Source organism: Lissotriton helveticus, chromosome 3_1 (genome assembly GCF_964261635.1).
Source record: "Lissotriton helveticus chromosome 3_1, aLisHel1.1, whole genome shotgun sequence".
NCBI lineage: Eukaryota > Metazoa > Chordata > Amphibia > Caudata > Salamandridae > Lissotriton > Lissotriton helveticus.
Window position 1 is genome coordinate 95609656 of NC_136061.1, and position 17035 is coordinate 95626690.

The following is a 17035-nucleotide window of genomic DNA, read 5'->3' on the forward strand; positions in this document are numbered from 1 at the left end:
CAAGCTGTACCTCCTCTCCAGCTGTAGCCTCCTCTCAAGCTGTACCCTCTTCTCAAGCTGTACCCTTCTCTCAAGCTGTACCCTCCTCTCAAGCTGTACCCTCCTCTCTAGCTGTACCCTCCTCTCTAGCTGCACCCTCCTCTCCAGCTGTACCCTCCTCTCAAGCTGTACCTCCTCTCCAGCTGTACCCTCCTCTCAAGCTGTACCCTCCTCTCAAGCTGTACCCTTCTCTCAAGCTGTACCCTTCTCTCAAGCTATACCCTTCTCTCAAGCTATACCCTCCTCTCAAGCTGTACCCTCCTCTCAAGCTGTACCCTTCTCTCAAGCTGTACCCTCCTCTCAAGCTGTACCCTCCTCTCAAGCTGTACCCTCCTCGCAAGCTGTACCCTTCTCTCAAGCTCTACCCTCCTCTCAAGCTGTACCCTCCTCTCAAGATGTACCCTCCTCTCAAGATGTACCCTCCTCTCAAGCTGTACCCTTCTCTCAAGCTGTACCCTTCTCTCAAGCTGTACCCTCCTCTCAAGCTGTACCCTCCTCTCAAGCTATACCCTCTTCTCAAGCTGTACCCTTCTCTCAAGCTGTACCCTCCTCTCAAGCTTTACCTTCCTCTCAAGCTATACCCTTCTCTCAAGCTGTACCCTCCTCTCAAGCTGTACCCTCCTCTCAAGCTGTTCCCTTCATTCAAGCTGTACCCTCCTCTCAAGCTGTACCCTTCTCTCATGCTGTACCCTTCTCTCAAGCTGTACCCTCCTCTCAAGCTGTACCCTCCTCTCAAGCTGTACCCTTGTACAGCTTGGAACCTCCTGAGGCACAGCCGGGAGTAGGCGGAAGCTCGCGCTTTCATTGTTTTTACTTGTAAAATATAGCTTTTTAAACTCACTCACCTACCCTCCCTGACACACGATTACAGTGTGCAGGCACCCTTCACGTAGCAAAACGAGGGCTGGAAAAGGCGAAATCGGCGATCTTCTTGACCCGCCATTCCCCATGCCGAGACTGGGACACGCCCACTTCGAGGCCACACCCCCTGTACCCACCCCCCCACTATAAACATGTGCATCTACCAGAAGCGCAGCGGACGAGCGCAGCGGGCGCGACGATTGTGCGCCGAAGGCGCGCTTAAGGCAAGCTCGTCTGCGCTCGTCCGCGATCAGGACGCGGCCGGGGCCGGTCCCCCTGCCCGACTCACCAGCAATATCACCGCGACATACACTCGGACTGTGATGATGTCTTTGAGACCCTCCCTTTGTTCGACCTGCCCATGGTCCATCTCTGACGCTCGGAGCCAGCATTACGTTTGTAAAATTTGCCATTTCTCGCTTCCATCTTTTGATCTAACAAACAGTCTGGCCCACGCTCTGAATTCTGCCCCCACCTGCGGAGCCTCCCCCTCCCTGACCTTCAGAGCTGCGCTGATTAATTGCAGATCATTGAGCAAACATGCCATCGACATCTGGCAGTCCCTTCGGGACAACAACTGGGATCTGCTTTTTTTAACTGAAACTTGGCTGAACGATACCACGAATCCTATCACCACCCTTGCCTTACCGGAGGGTTACAGTATCATCTGTGCCAACAGACCCAACGGTAAACAGGGAGGTGGCGTTGCCTTAATCCACAAATCCAAATGGTCGGTTACCTTGCCTCTATATGAACAAATTGACTGCATAGAAGGCCTGCCTTTCAGTGTTCAAATCTCCCCGTCCACCTCCTGCTCGGGAATACTCATCTACTGCCCTCCCCATTCCAATACTTCACATTTACCGGATCTGGTGGATTATGTTATTCAGCTTAGCACACGATACGCCAACTTCACTGCTTTAGGAGACTTCAATCTCCACGTAAATGAGCAATCTTGTTCGCACAGCAAAAACTTCATCTCTACGCTGGCGGCCTGCAATCTAGTTCAAATAATAGCTCTACCCACGCACAAAGCGGGACATACACTAGACTTGATCTGCTCCAACCTGCCATACATTCTGGCAGCTCCCCCCATCCCGGTTATATGGTCGGATCATTTCCTCATCCCTTTTGAGATTGGTGTTCCTTGCTCCATCAGACCCACTATCACCCCTAAAACATCAGGCAGAAACTGGAGCCGCATTACCCCAGAAACGCTCCAGGAATACCTAAAAAATTCCCAACCCCGCCCATCGTCTGACCCCGACCGGGGTATCGACCATCTAGACGCCTGGATCGGTTAGGCCCTAGAGGCTCTGGCCCCCCTCAAACCTATCAAAACCTATAGGGCTGCACCATCAGCACCATGGTACTCTGAAGAGCTTCGTCAGAAAAAGGCCTCATGTAAATATCTCAAACGCTCCTGGAGACAGAATTATTCCCCGAATAGCAAAACCACCTATAAAGTAGCCCTCAAAGAATACTGCAGAATGATTGAGGAGCACAAAAGGGACTTTTTGGCCTCTAGAATCAAACTCGCTAGTAATGGCGCCAGGGAGATTTTTAACATAGTCAGATCCTTCACAGACCCTAACGCGCTGACTCGGACTCAGCCTGCCTCCCAGTCTCTATGCGATAAACTCTTGCAATTCTTTGAGGACAAAATTGAGACTATCCTATTTCCAACAGAGAAGGACCGGAAGAGGAACCCACTACTCTCACGCCACAGCCGTCCACTCTGTTAGAATTTGCAGTCATCTCTGAAGCTGACACCATGGCAGAATTACTTAAAATGCAAATCTGGTTCACCAATTGACCCCTGGCCAGCCAAACAATATAAAAAACTGGCACCTCTGCTCAATCCCTACTTGAACCATATTTGGAATGAATCCTTGAGAACCGGCAGTTTCCCCGCCAAATGGAAGCATGCTTCCCTGGTCCCCATCCTGAAGAAGCCCAATCTGGACCCTGACAACCCCAGTAACTACAGGCCTATTTCTCTTCTGCCTACCCCAGCTAAGATCCTGGAAAAACTGGTACACTCTCAGCTGGCGAATTACATCGAATCCAATGGGCTCCTACATGACTCTCAGCACGGCTTTCGGTCGGGCCACAGCACGGAGTCAGCCCGTATCGAAATGGCTGACTCGGTAAGATGGACGCTGGACCGGGGGTCGAGGGCGGTGTTAGTGCTGCTGGATCTTTCAGCGGCATTTGACACCGTCTCTCATAAGATCTTGCTGAGAAGGCTGGAGGACCTGGGTATAGGCGGCACTGTGCTGAAGTGGCTCTCTTCCTATCTCTCTGACCACACACAGCAGGTTTATACCCCTCCCTATTCCTCCTCCGCTAGACACCTCAAATGGGGAGTCCCACAGGGCTCTTCCCTGAGCCCGCTCTTGTTCAATGTCTATTTCACCCCCCTGGCCAAACTGATTGCACACACTGGGATTAAATCCACCTCCTATGCTGACGACATTCAGCTACTTTTTACCTTTGACACTCCCTCCGCCTCTGCCTTTGATCCGTTGAAATCCTGCCTTAGAGACATCTCTAGTTGGATGGACGCCAACTCCCTCCGACTCAATGCAGGAAAGACGGAGATCCTGTTTTCTAACTCACCATCCCCTTTGGATTCCAGTCTGTGGTGGCCAGAGGATCTGAGCCAAGCCCCCACGCCCAAAGACTCGGTGAGAAACTTAGGAGTACGTTGGGACAACCACCTCAGTTTTAACGCTCAGGTACAAACAGTAGCAGCTTCCTGCTTCGCAAAGATCAAGACTATTAACCGGCTTATTAATTATCTGCCGGCGGACTGCCGTAAGACTGTGGTCCAAGCATTGATAACATCCCATCTTGACTATGCCAACGCACTATACCTTGGTATCACAGCAGGCCTATGTCATAAACTTCAGACAGTCAAAAACGCTGCCGCTCGGCTGGTGGAGAGAATCCCTGCTAGACATCATATCTCTCCACACCTCCGTAAATTGCACTGGCTACCCATTGCTAAGAGATGCGTATTCAAGGCCATGACGTTGGCTTTCCGTGCCTCTAAGGGCAATGGCTCCGCCCATTTGAAAAGCACTCTGCGGCCGTATGTCAACACCAGGACACTACGTTCCAACTCCCTACTTTTCCTGGAAACTCCACGATTCAAACGAACTCGTGCAGGAGAATTCGAGGTCTGCGCCACTCAGTGTTGGAACAAGCTCCCGGTTGCCTTACGTGCCTGCCAAACAGAATTGGCATTCCGTAAGTCCTTGAAGAATCACCTTTTCTCCTCTTAATGGCCTCTTCTGTTCCTACGCCCCCTGTACCCAGATTTATCAGTGCCGGGATGCCCCGTTGGGGCAGCTGTGCGCTTTATAAAATACACAAAATAAATAATAAATAAATACCCTTCTCTCAAGCTGTACCCTCCTCTCGAGCTGTACCCTCCTCTCAAGCTGTACCCTCCTCTCAAGCTGTACCTTCCTCTCAAGCTGTACCCTTCTCTCAAGCTGTACCCTCCTCTCAAACTGTACCCTTCTCTCAAGCTGTACTCTCCTCTCAAGCTGTACCCTCCTCTCAAGCTGTACCCTCCTCTCAAGCTGTACCCTTCTCTTATGCTGTACCCTACCAGCCACAGAGACTCTCCGCCGTGGCCCAATACACTAACTCTCCCCTCTCTGACAAACTATCCAAAGCCAGTCCAACTCACACACAATATTTTTTCCTCCCAATCTCACCAAGAACACTTTGAAGAAGTTGAAACATAAACTCATGCGAGAACTACAAGAGACACTGCTCCTTGACCAATGTAATGCCACTGTGGTCGTAAAGGATGCCTAAAAAAAGATCTGTTTTTTACCCGCCACCCCTCACTCTGGGAAGTTCTCTCCACGAAATGACAGTGATAGAGGTGAAAAAAATTCCATATGGAAAAAAAAGAGTCTTCCCCCTTCAACACCATCCAGTGGAAAGTTGCCAATCAAAATCTTCAACAACGGCAAGATAATGAATCAATCCACAGATGAAGTCCCGACACTCTTTGAATATTCAATAAAACCACTCCTACACTCCCTTTCTACCATCTCAACCAACTCCACCCCCTTCTTTTTCTCTTCTCAGAACTCACCCTTTCCTGCATTGCCTTCCCCTCCTTCTACCACTAACCCCTACTGCCTCTCTTAATCTTCCTCAACCTGTTCTCATATCTCTCCCCAAAACCCTGATAGACACTTGATCATTCCATTTTGACCCTACCAAATCTGAACACTACCGGCCTATTTCCCTTCTTCCCTGGCTAGCAAAATTAGCAGAATCTCATGCTAATCAGATTTTATCTTCTCATCTGCAGGAATCCAATATTCTGGATAATTCCCAGAATGGGTTCCGTGCGGGCCACAGCACCGAGACCGCGCTCTTGGTCGTGGTTGAACACATTAGGAAGATGCTGGACCAGGGTCAGACGGCGGCACTAATCCTATTGGATCTAAGTGCCGCCTTTGATACGGTTTCCCATCAGATCCTTCTGCACCGTCTCATGGAGGCCGGAGTCGGAGAGTTGGCACTTGAGTGGTTCCGATCCTTTCTTTCGGATCGAACCTTCAAAGTATCCACACCTCCTTTTGTCTCGGCCTCTCGCCCCATTCATCAGGGTGTCCCGCAGGGATCGGCCCTCAGTCCTACCCTTTTTAATTTGTATGTTCAGCCATTGGCGGAGGTAGCCCATAGTTTTGGTCTCACCATGGTGTCATACGCCGATGACACACAGTTGGCGGTGGCACTTAATGGTGATTCCAATATGGATGCCCCTAACTTTCAGTCAGCCCTCAAAGCTGTGGCAGGCTGGATGGCGAACAACCGATTACAACTTAATGCCTCTAAGACCGAGGTCATTATTTTTGGTAGGGAAGGTGGACTCTGGGGAGATCAATGGTGGCCATCTGAATTGGGCCCTGTTCCCACCCCCGTTGCTGAAGTTAGAAATCTCGGGGTGTGGCTCGACGACAAACTTTCTTTCACCTCCCACACTAAACGTGTAGCTGGTACATGTTTTGGTGCCCTGCAATGCCTCCGACCCATCTTCAAGTTTTTTGATGCGGACACCAGACAGATCATAGTCCAAGCACTGGTTCTTACCAGACTGGACTATGCCAGCTCTCTGTTGCTGGGTGTGAATCAGGCAGAACTGGCCCGCCTTCAGAGGGTGCAAAATGCGGCGACCAGGATGCTTGTTGGCCTCCCGAAGTTTGTCTCTGCCCGTCGTACTATTCGAGACCTACACTGGCTGCCTGTTGGGCAAAGAATTAAGTTTAAAGCTTTGTGCTTAACTTTCAAAATTCTTAAGTCTGCCTCCCCTCCTATCCTACTGCAGACAATCCAACATTATGTTCCTTCCAGAGCCCTTCGATCCTCAGGCTCAAATCTCGCCATTGTGCCCCGCTTTAAAAGAGCTAGAATGGGCGGACGCTCTTTTTCAGTGTTGGCGGCAGCTCTCTGGAATTCTTTACCTACTACTCTTCGTTCCATCCCAGATCTGCTCCCTTTTAGGAAGGCATTAAAAACCTTCTTATTTTCTTCAGTTTAACATTGCTTTCTGGTTATTTCTGCTGTGTTGTGTTCTACCATCTTTGGAAAGCACCGGGACGCCTCTTGGCTGCGGCATCTGAGCGCTATATAAATTAAAATAACATAACATAACATAACATTTATCCTCCCACCTCTCTCCTCGCTTCCCCCTCACTTCCTCTGACCCCCTCCACTGCAACTCACACTCACAACGACTCCAGCCCCTTATCTGTCATATCCTTGATAGAACAGAACCCCCATCCTGAGGTCGCTTCTGTAACGCCCTCTCCACCCGGACACACTTATGCGGGACCAAACCTTCACAACGCAAACAAAAGAAATGGATCCCCCTGAATCTGCGGTTGCATGAATGCCGCCTCTTGACCTGGCATTCCATCCTAAAGGCTCCTTCACCACACAGACTCCTCTCAGACACTCCAGCACAGATCTAGCCCCAAGAACACCAGCTGAAGTAACCTGCCTCCTAATTATGCGCGGGAACCCCCCTCAATCTCACACTTCCATCCTAAGTCACCTCACAGAATGCATGGCCCTGCCACCCTGATTGCCCCTCCAGAGTAAGCACTCCAGCCCCCTGAGTAAATTGCTCTCATTGGCAAAATGAAGACTCTTCTCTCTGTGGTGCAAGTTTTTTCCTCATTCAATTTTCTGTGTACCAATACCTTGAAACCCCATGAATTAAAACTCATCACTCGTATGCTCTCCCGGGAAACAACCTTCACAATGCAGTTATTACAACGCACTACCTTTACAATGCAGTCATTACAACGCAACATCCTTTACATCGCATGCCATTACAACGCAGCCATTACATAACGTCACTACAATGCATGTCACTGCAACACATGCCATTATAATGCATTATAAGGTAAGTAATGGGGAATAGTAATTTTTACCCCTAGACTATCCAACACTAACCCTACCGTTGCACTCACTGGAGTGGGAATAGTAATTTTTACCCCTACACTGTTCAACACTTACCCAACTGTGGCCCTAAAAGTAATATGCGTTGTAATGGTATGCATTGTAATGGTATGCGTTGTAATGGAATGCGTTGTAAATGTAGTTTCTAAAAATGCTTTGTGATGGAATGCGTTGTAAAAACATGCGTTGTAAAGGATGTTGCGATGTAAAAACTGTGTTGTAAAGGCATGCGTTGTAAATGTTTTGCGTTGTAACATCATACATTCCCTCTCCCATATCCCCCAAATCACACAGTTAATTCGGCAGATGCCCTTACCCAATCCAATGAAACATGCCCCACCTTGGCTATTACCAAGAGTGACATCAACTACATGAATCACTCCACAAACTTTCCCACTTCCCAGCCTACTACACCCAGAACCCCAACAACCCAGGGCGTATGTAACTATTGCAGAAGATAAGAACCTTCTTCCCTTGAACCTCATGTCCTCTCCTCTAGATACCACCTGACACACGACCCGCAACCTCTTCTGAGTGATGACAGCAACGCTCATTCCTCTATCGCTCCCACTTCCTGGGATGTAACATTCGCTCCCTCTTCATCTATTCTAATCATCAATAGGAACAGACACTTCATTAATCGCCTAAAAAAGGCAAACAAACTCCTCAATCTCTTACAAGTCCCCATCACCCTCTCTTCCATCTGTAAATCTGTTCCACTCTCAACTACCTGCTCCTCAAGTACAGATCAGTAGCAGGTCATTGCTTTGAAGTTGCAGACCTGATCCAATCCCACAACCTCAACCTTCAATCCTTGGCAGAAACATGGCTCTCTGACTCCTTCCAGCCTGAAATTGACTTCATGATTCCTTAGGTTTCTCAATCATCCGCCAGGACTGAGCTGTGAAACAAGGTGGAGTGCTTCCTGTTCTCCACAGTTCCTCCCTTTAATGCAACAATCTAAAGTCAGGCCAGGCACACAGATTAGAGTGCCTTTCAGTTGAATTGAATGTATCCTACCAGCAGCCCACAATATTCTACATCATCTATCACCCCCCCCCTCCTGAACAAGTCACTAGCACAGGGAAGGGTCCCCACTACTTTTAACAATGCAACGTTGGTCCAGCTAATTAAAAAACCAGGGGCCGAACCGGCCAATCTTTCTAACTACCGGCCCATATCCCTCCTTCCATTTGGAGCAAAGATCTAGGAACCCCATGTGGCAAGCTGTATCTCCAATTTCATTGAAACATCGGAGTACTTGGAGCCCAACCAAGCCGGTTTCCGCCAGGCTCACTCGACTGAAGCAGTGATTCTCGCAGTCCTGGACACTATGAGGTCTAACGCCGACAGGGGTATACATCAGGCCTTGGTGCTCCTGGATCTGTCGGCGGCGTTCGACGCGGTGGATCACACCATCTTATTACACCGTGTCGAACAGGCTGGTCTGCGGGGCTCGGCTCTCAGTTGGGTGAAATCTTTCCTGAGCAATCGTACTCAGGCAGTTAAACTCGGGAACTTTACCGCGCCCAAATTGTTCACCACCTGTGGTGTCCCGCAAGGTTCGTCATTGTCCCCCCTCCTGTTCAATTTATATCTCAAACCCCTTTTACACTCTTTAAAGAACAGGAAGGTAACTATTTATAACTACTCTGACGACCTGCAGCTAATTTTCTCACTGGACTCTACTGACTATGTCTCGGAATTCCAGGCCACCATGTTGCACATTCAACGGTGGATGGAGTGGAACCATCTAAAACTCAACCCATGAAAGACAGAGTTAGTACTCCCGGGCAAAAGTGCGACCAGCTGGGGCCCCACTACTGGCCGTCAACAATGGGGTCCCCTCCCTCTCCCTCTCTCTCGGTGAAAAGCCTCGGGATCACCATCAACTCTGATCTCTCTCTCAAAGGCCAGGTGGGAGCTGTGATCTCCTCCAGCTTCCATCAACTGCGCAAAATTAGAAAAATTGCTCACTTGCTCACCCACTCTGCGATCATTCAAGTGGTACTCGCCCTGGTCTTGTCCCGATTAGACTTTTCCAATTCTATTTACTTTGGTCCCCCCTTGTTTTTGTCTAAATGCTTACAAATTGTGCAAAACCAAGCGGCCAGACTGATTTTGAAACACCGCAGTGGGAGATCGGCGAAACCACTGTTGGCTGCTCTCCACTGGTTACCCATAGCCCAACGGGTAATATTTAAAGTAGGATGTCTGGCTTTTAAGGCTCTTCACAGGAAAAGCCTCATGTTTATCAACAACCTAATTGTCAAGCATGAGCCTACCCGCAATCTTCGTTCAGCCCACCTGTCCCTCCTCACCCTACCCTCTTTCAAACGGAAGCGTCAAGGTGGGTGCCGATTTGCTTTTCTTGCCCCAAAGGTGTGGAACACTTTTCCTCTGACGCTCAGGAGATGTACTAATCTTATGGAGTTTCGGAGAGCCTTGAAGACCTGGCTATTCACGCAAGCTTCTGGATAGGTTAACTGCTTTCAATTTTACTCACTGCCAGCGCCATGAAACCCTTGGGTGCCCGTGCGCTTAAAAAGTTTAGACTAACATAACATAACATAACATCACCCTGATTGACTTAATACGTCGATGGACAATCTAATAACATTTTCCTCTGACTTACACTGGGAAGCAGGTACAGCTTCTGTTCCTTACTGCAGTGCAGGGGAAGCGAGACAATGGTTCCTTACTGCGTCGAGGAGGTGACGTCACGATGGCACCAAAACAACTGTTCCTTACGATGGCGCGGTGGTGATGGATTTGGGGAGTCACCCACGTCGTGGATCGGCTCCGCGATGATGAAGTCAGCTTCGAAGTCGATGTGGCATAGCAGCAGGCTTCGGGCCACGTCCTAAATTGGAGCAATGCTCACGGCTTTGGGCAGGTTACGGCATCGCTCACTGGCATCAATATGGCACGGTAGTCAGCGTCAGGTCTACTTCGCAAGTCAGAGCAGCGCTCACGGCTTCGGTGCAGATTACGGCATCGCTCGCCGGTGTCGGTGTTGCAATCTCCTTCTGTAGTAGCTGAGACAGCAGTTCTAGATGCGGACAGACAGAAGGGGTGAAGTCTTTGTGTTCCGGAGACTTCAGAACCGAGGGCAAGCTCAGTTTCAAGCCCTTGGAGATCTTTTCTTCAAGCAGGTGACAAAGCAAAACAGCAAAGTCCTTTTTCTCCTTTCCTTGTCAGAAAGCAGCCACTGCAGGCCAACCCCAGACAGCAACAGGGGCAGTATTACTCCACAGCTTCTCCGGCTCTTCTCCTTGGGAAAGGTTTCCTCTTGATTTCCCAGAAGTGATGTAAAAGTCTGGTGTCTCGGCCCCTCTTTTTATACCCAAAAATGAAGGCAGAGAGTGTCTGTACCCAGCCAAAACAAGTTCTGTGGGGCACTTTGCAAGTGCACAACTACTTTCATTGTCAGTGAGAGCCCTGTCTCCAGACACCCCGGAGGGGGGTGGAGCCGTCATTGTGAAAGGCAGGCACAGACCTATTCAGGTGCTACTCCCCTCACCACTCCAAATGCAGACCAGGCATATTCAGCCCAGCCCTGACTCATCAGACTTCTGGAGCCGCTGTCCCTCTCCAGCCCCTGTCATCCAAAAGCCAGATGTGCAATACACAAACCTAGCAGAGGCACACTGGATAGTTAGGCAAGAAAGTACCTACTTTCTAAAAGTGGTATTTTCAAACACAGAATGTAAAAATCACCCTCACAAAAAGATGCACTTACACATTCTGAGTTCAGGCATACTAAACTTTACTTTTCTATCTTGTTCCTAGAGTCAATTATGTTTGTAAGGTGTTATAAACAAACCCCCCATTCTGTCCTATGGGAACAGTTAGCCTTCCAATAGTGAAAAACTAAATTGGCAGTATTTCACTATCAGGACATGCCACACACACCAGGGCATGTCCTACCTTTTACATACATTGCACCCTGCCCACAAGGATACCTTGGGCCTACCTTAGGGGTGGCTAACATGTAGAAAAGAGAAGGTTTAGGGACTGAAGTGTGTGCACTTGCCCAGTCAACATGGCAGTCCCAGACTGCCCACAGGCTCTGCAATGGTAGGCCTAAGGAGTCACCGTTTACAAGCTGCTTCTGTGGATGGCACAATCAGTGCTGTAAGCCCACTAGCAGCATTTGATTTACAGGCCCTGGGCACACATAGTGCACTGTACTAAGGTCTGACAAGTAAATCAAATAGGCCAATCATGGAGTCACTAATCCACTACAACAATTTATAATAGGGAGCATATGCACTTTAGCACTGATCAGCAGTGGTAAAGTGCCCAGAGTCATAAAACCACCAACAAAAGGTCAGAAAAAATGCAGGAGGAAGGCAAACAGTTCTGGGATGACCCTGTAAAAAGGGCAAAGTCCAACAGCAAACTTTATAAAAATAGACTTGAGCTATAATTAAAAGACCAAGCGCAACCAGATACTTAACACATGAAATTGCTAAATCATAATTAATGATCATTTGAAATACAAAGTTATTAAGACTGCATTATGTCATAACATAATATTAAAACCCAACTTAAGCTTAGAAACCACAATATTTTTGCTTAAAGGGCTTATTTCCATGTTTAGAGACAACACATTTGAGTGAGTCTACACCCATTACAGATAATATTCCTGTAAGTGACTACGATATAGTTTTTTCCAGATTTTCCATGTTTTTAGGAAGAGCCTAGACAAAGCAAAGCTCATAGCAGACAAGGCGGCACTATTGTATGAGCTGGTAGATGACTTTGTATCACCTATTCCATAATACTGATCTGTTCCACTTCTTCCTGGTTATGCCCTACAAAAGGCACAACAATACAACGTGCACCATTGCCTTGGGTTGATTATTACAGGTTCAAGATTGCTCTGGAGTACTAGACTAGTTTGCAGTAAACCTCGCTAAAGGTAAAATGCTCAATCTTAAGTCAATTTTTTAGATATTGGCAAATAATGGCTGTATTGCGTCTAAATACATTTCACAATAAGGAACGTGTTTGTGAAAGATAAAATTATTAACCAGGGTTCCATAACTGGAATTTTGTAATCTGGATCCAGAATGGCCCTGTAAATGCTTTTAAGAGTACTTGCCTGGGGAGATGTTAATAGTTCAGGTTTATTACAATAATGTGAAAGCCTTACTTTTTCTAAAGCGGTTCAAACATAAAGGATCCAGGGTAAGTTTCTGGCATTCGCAACAGAGAGGTTTTCTCAGACGGCTTCTCTCTATTGTGATAATGCATCCTTGGAACACATGCTGAACCAGAATGTTAGAGTCACTTCAATACTCTGGATGCCCAGTGCTAGTAATGTTGGAACTCTTGGGACACTCCGTGGTAGTCTTAGGAAAAGTTTTAGGAAGTTGTTTTCAGCCGCTTCCAACTTCTTCAAATCACCTAAACCCCACAGTTCCGTAAAGTTCAGCTGACTGGACCTGAGCTCAAAGAACTTCTACTGGACGTGAAGTTGTGTGACCTCCTAACCTAACCTTTTTTTAAAAAGCTAGTGTAGACTTAGTTTTATGGTGAGGTATTTTTGTGTTTTAAATAATCTGATTTGTCCATGCCGCACAGGGTCGGACCGGCCTAAAGGGCAATCTGGCAGTGCTGGTCTGACATGTCTGTGCTTGGGCAGGTTTGTGGGTGTTTGTGTTTTTTTATATGATCTTGTGGGCAGTTTTTTACTGTTAATTTTCCTGATATTGCAACTAACAATGCCTACTGCAAGCAGTCTCCAATACCTTGCAAAACATCAACACAACGTGTCTTTACAAGTTCAAAACTACCTCAATTTGCAAATTTGGGTTCTTATTTTAGCTATCTGATTTGCTAATGTGGACAACTTTCATTCTTAGACCAGCAAGCATTGGATCACAATAAACTTGTACAGAAAGGTGTTCCACTACAACATGCAGAAAGAGGGCAAACAGTGTTGGTGCCAGCACACATTCCTGGAGAACACCCTGTTAATGGAGAATTCTGCACTGGTTTCTCCCTTGGGACCATATTGAACTGTGACAAAGTTATTATAACATAGATGGATTATTACATCAAGAAGATAATTCGTGATTCTAGGTTCATTTAATACTTTCCAGAAGTTGAAATGTGGTGGGGTGTCAGATGGTGATTTACAACCTACACCCGCTTCCCAAAACAGCAACTTGAGCCTAAATGATTTGTCGATTATGTTAACTCAAACAAAAGGGCAACCCAATATTCCCTTGTGAGCTTGGGTATCTAACTATAGTAAGGTAAATTGCTGACAAGGGAGTCATCCAAAAGAACAGAAATTTGAAAGATATGACATAATTAGAATGCCCAATCAGTGGCATCAAAAACTAATTTGTATCTGTTAGATAGCAATGTTCAGCACAAAATTGGACCATGAATCCTTAGTAAAGAGCAGACATGCATGGAAGATGATTAAATCAGAAAAACAGGCATTCATAAAATGCAAACAGTGGGGCCCAATAAAAAATTATATCCACATATACATTGAAAATGCATTATCCTAATATAAATACATTGTTTAATGAGTCCATCACTCTCAAGTAAAGCAATGTAAATATCCATCTTTTTTCAGGAAAAAAATTCACATTGATTGAGAGAATTGCACCAGAGAGATGGGCTTGTCATTGACCTTTCAGTCTCAATCGTTACGAAAGCCACAAGACCATCCTCAGGATCAGTAAGATTTTATGTGGCGATACGCGGATGACCCCACCGGAACTGGTACCTTTGCAACTGAAGGATATAGTATGGATATGATAGAAAAAGAAGCCAGGGTCTCTCTTTAATATTAATCATTAGAAAGCACTTCGTTAATGGGTGTCTTTCAAGCACAGTTGCAACCATTGAATGGTTGCAACACTCGCATTTAAAGCTGGAGTGTTCACCTCTTTGTGCGTGTCCTTCTACGACTGTCTCTGGAATCTCAAATTGTGACTATAAGCTCATTAATTAATGCCTTTTGCTGTGATATCTACATATGTGTGAAAAACATAGGTGCTTGATTCTGAACAAATGCACATGTAATTAAAGTAAATCTAACCCTATAGGTTGACACCTATGTTTGGATGTAGATTTCTGAAGTTTTGGAACTCCAAAAGAATCTCAGATCATCTCCTATACTTTTTGAAAAGCAATCACAGATGTAAGTCGTTCCATTAGCTTAACTGTGCATGGAACAATTGTAACCCATGGCCTTCTGAGGTATTTAACATTTTTATATGATATAATTGGACTAGGTGTGAAAACAAGGGCTCCTTAAGGGCTAATCTCTGCACTGCAGTTTCTTATTGTGGAGACCCCGCCACGAGTACGGAGATCCCACCAAAACTACGAAGTCCCCGTCACGACTGCAGGGATCCTGCCATGACTTCGGAGCCCCAGCCACGAGTGCAGAGATCCCGCCATGATTGCAGGGCTCCCGCCACGAGTGCAGATATCCCGTCACAACTGCGAAGCCCCCGCCACAACTGCGGAGCTCCTGCCACGAGTGCAGAGATCCTGGATTGATTGCGGGTCTCCCGCCTGGAGTATAGAGATCCCACCACGACTGCGAATCCCCCGCCACGAGTGTGGAGATCACACCATAACTGCGGAGCTCCTGCTACGAGTGCAGAGATCCCACCATGATTGCGGGGCTCCCGCTACAAGTACGGAGATCCTGCCACGATTGTGAAGCCCCCGCCATGAGTGCTGAGATCCTGCCATGACTGCTGGGCTCCTGCCACAAGTGTGGAGATCTCACCACGACTGTGGAGCCCCCGCCATGACTGCGGTGCTCCACCACAAGTTCGAAGATCCCGCCATGACTGCAGAGCCCCCGCGCCATGAGTGTGGAGACACCGCCACCAGTAAGGAGATCCCACCATGAATGGGGAGAGCCCACCACGACTGCAGAGTCCCCCCTCACAAGTGCGGAGGTTCTTTGTGAATCAGACCCTGAGTGTTTTGCTTCCTGGTTTAATCTTTCCTTGAGGTTCTCTCTCCTATTAGGGTCTTTGGTTTTTTCTTCCTAGTCCTGGATTTAATTTTGAGCTAAATCTGAATCATCAGTATTGCAATACTAGTTCGATCATGTTGTTATCAGCTTTGGCTATTTTGTTTAATATGGTATCATATTTTGTTCATTAGTCCAAACTTTGCTACTCTCTAATCAGGTTGGTAGATATACTCTTCTTATTGGTGCTCCCATATCAATATCTGCCACTTTGAAATCAAGGTTATATTCATTCGCAAGATTGCTATTATTGGATAAGAAATTTGCCCCCATGAGTCCTGTTTTATTTTCAGTGTACTGCATTCCTCTTGGTTTCTGTGTTCAGTGCAAATTGTTTTAGGTTCTTCTCAAGGCATTTGTCACGGGAAAACGATTATGAAACAAGTAGCTTTTTATAAGGGGATTAAAGGAAACTAGGAGTAAGTCCATGCTTCGGGAGTGGATTCTCACGGGAAAACGATTATGAAACAAGTAGCTTTTTATAAGGGGATTAAAGGAAACTAGGAGTAAGTCCATGCTTCGGGAGTGGATTCTCACCTTTAGGAGAGTCAAATATTCTAGTAGAGGCTTTTCTGGTCCCTGGTTGTGTAGTGTAGTTCCTATATTCCCAATAGGCGCGGCACATTGGAATAGTATGTACTATAGAATTGACGTAGGACTTATGTCGACTAGGTCTCTATCGAATATATTAGACTTAATTGTGAGTGCCAGCTAGCTCAGAGGTCACTAGAAACTTTCTCGAATAAACAAGGAGGGATTAGTTTCTGACAGCCGCATAAACATGACAACTTTGTTTCCCCAAGATAAAACTGATCTTCAGAGTCGTGGAAACAATAGATTGATATTTCACTCAGTCAATCGTGCATGCTTCGTTTCATCAGAGGTGCAGAGAAATAGAGAGACAGGCGTTTTCAATAAAAAGTATTTATTGAACAGTCTTCTTTCTCTTGCAAGTAAAGTGAACGGCTACAATCATAATACTGGTTGCAAAGTATAATGCGTACAGCAAGAAGAGTATTATAAAATAATACTGTAAAAGCATGGTATGGTTTCTAAGCCATAAGATACATAGAATACATACATTAAATAAATAAGGAATAAAAGTACTTAACTGGTGCTTCTAACATACGCCTACCCCGATGTACCTAACCTAGTCTTGTACGAGGGAAGAAGTAAGTGTAGTGTAGCATAAGTTTAGTTTCTTTTTGCCAAAAATCGATCCAAGATTTCTCTTAGGGTCTAATCAGCTCCGTACCTTGGTTTAAAATGAAGGAGGCCTGGTATCTCTCTGTCTCAGGACTCAACAGCGACTCTCTCAGTGCGTCTGCTGGAGGGTCGGCTTCCTTCGGCACTTGCTGCAGCAAGATGCATCGGGCAAGTAGATAGTCGAACTGCTCCAAACCACTGTGTGTTTGCTAGCGCAAGTGTGGGCATATTTATACCTTGAAGGTGCCGAGTTTGGCGTAAGGTTGGACATAATAACATCATCAAAGAGTCTCAGTTCTTTGAAAACTCCATGAGTTCTTGGATAAATCAATATTTAAGCAAGGGGAAGTCCCTGACAGCTGAAGGCGAGTTTTCCAAGAATTCGTTGTGGTTTTTCGGAACTAG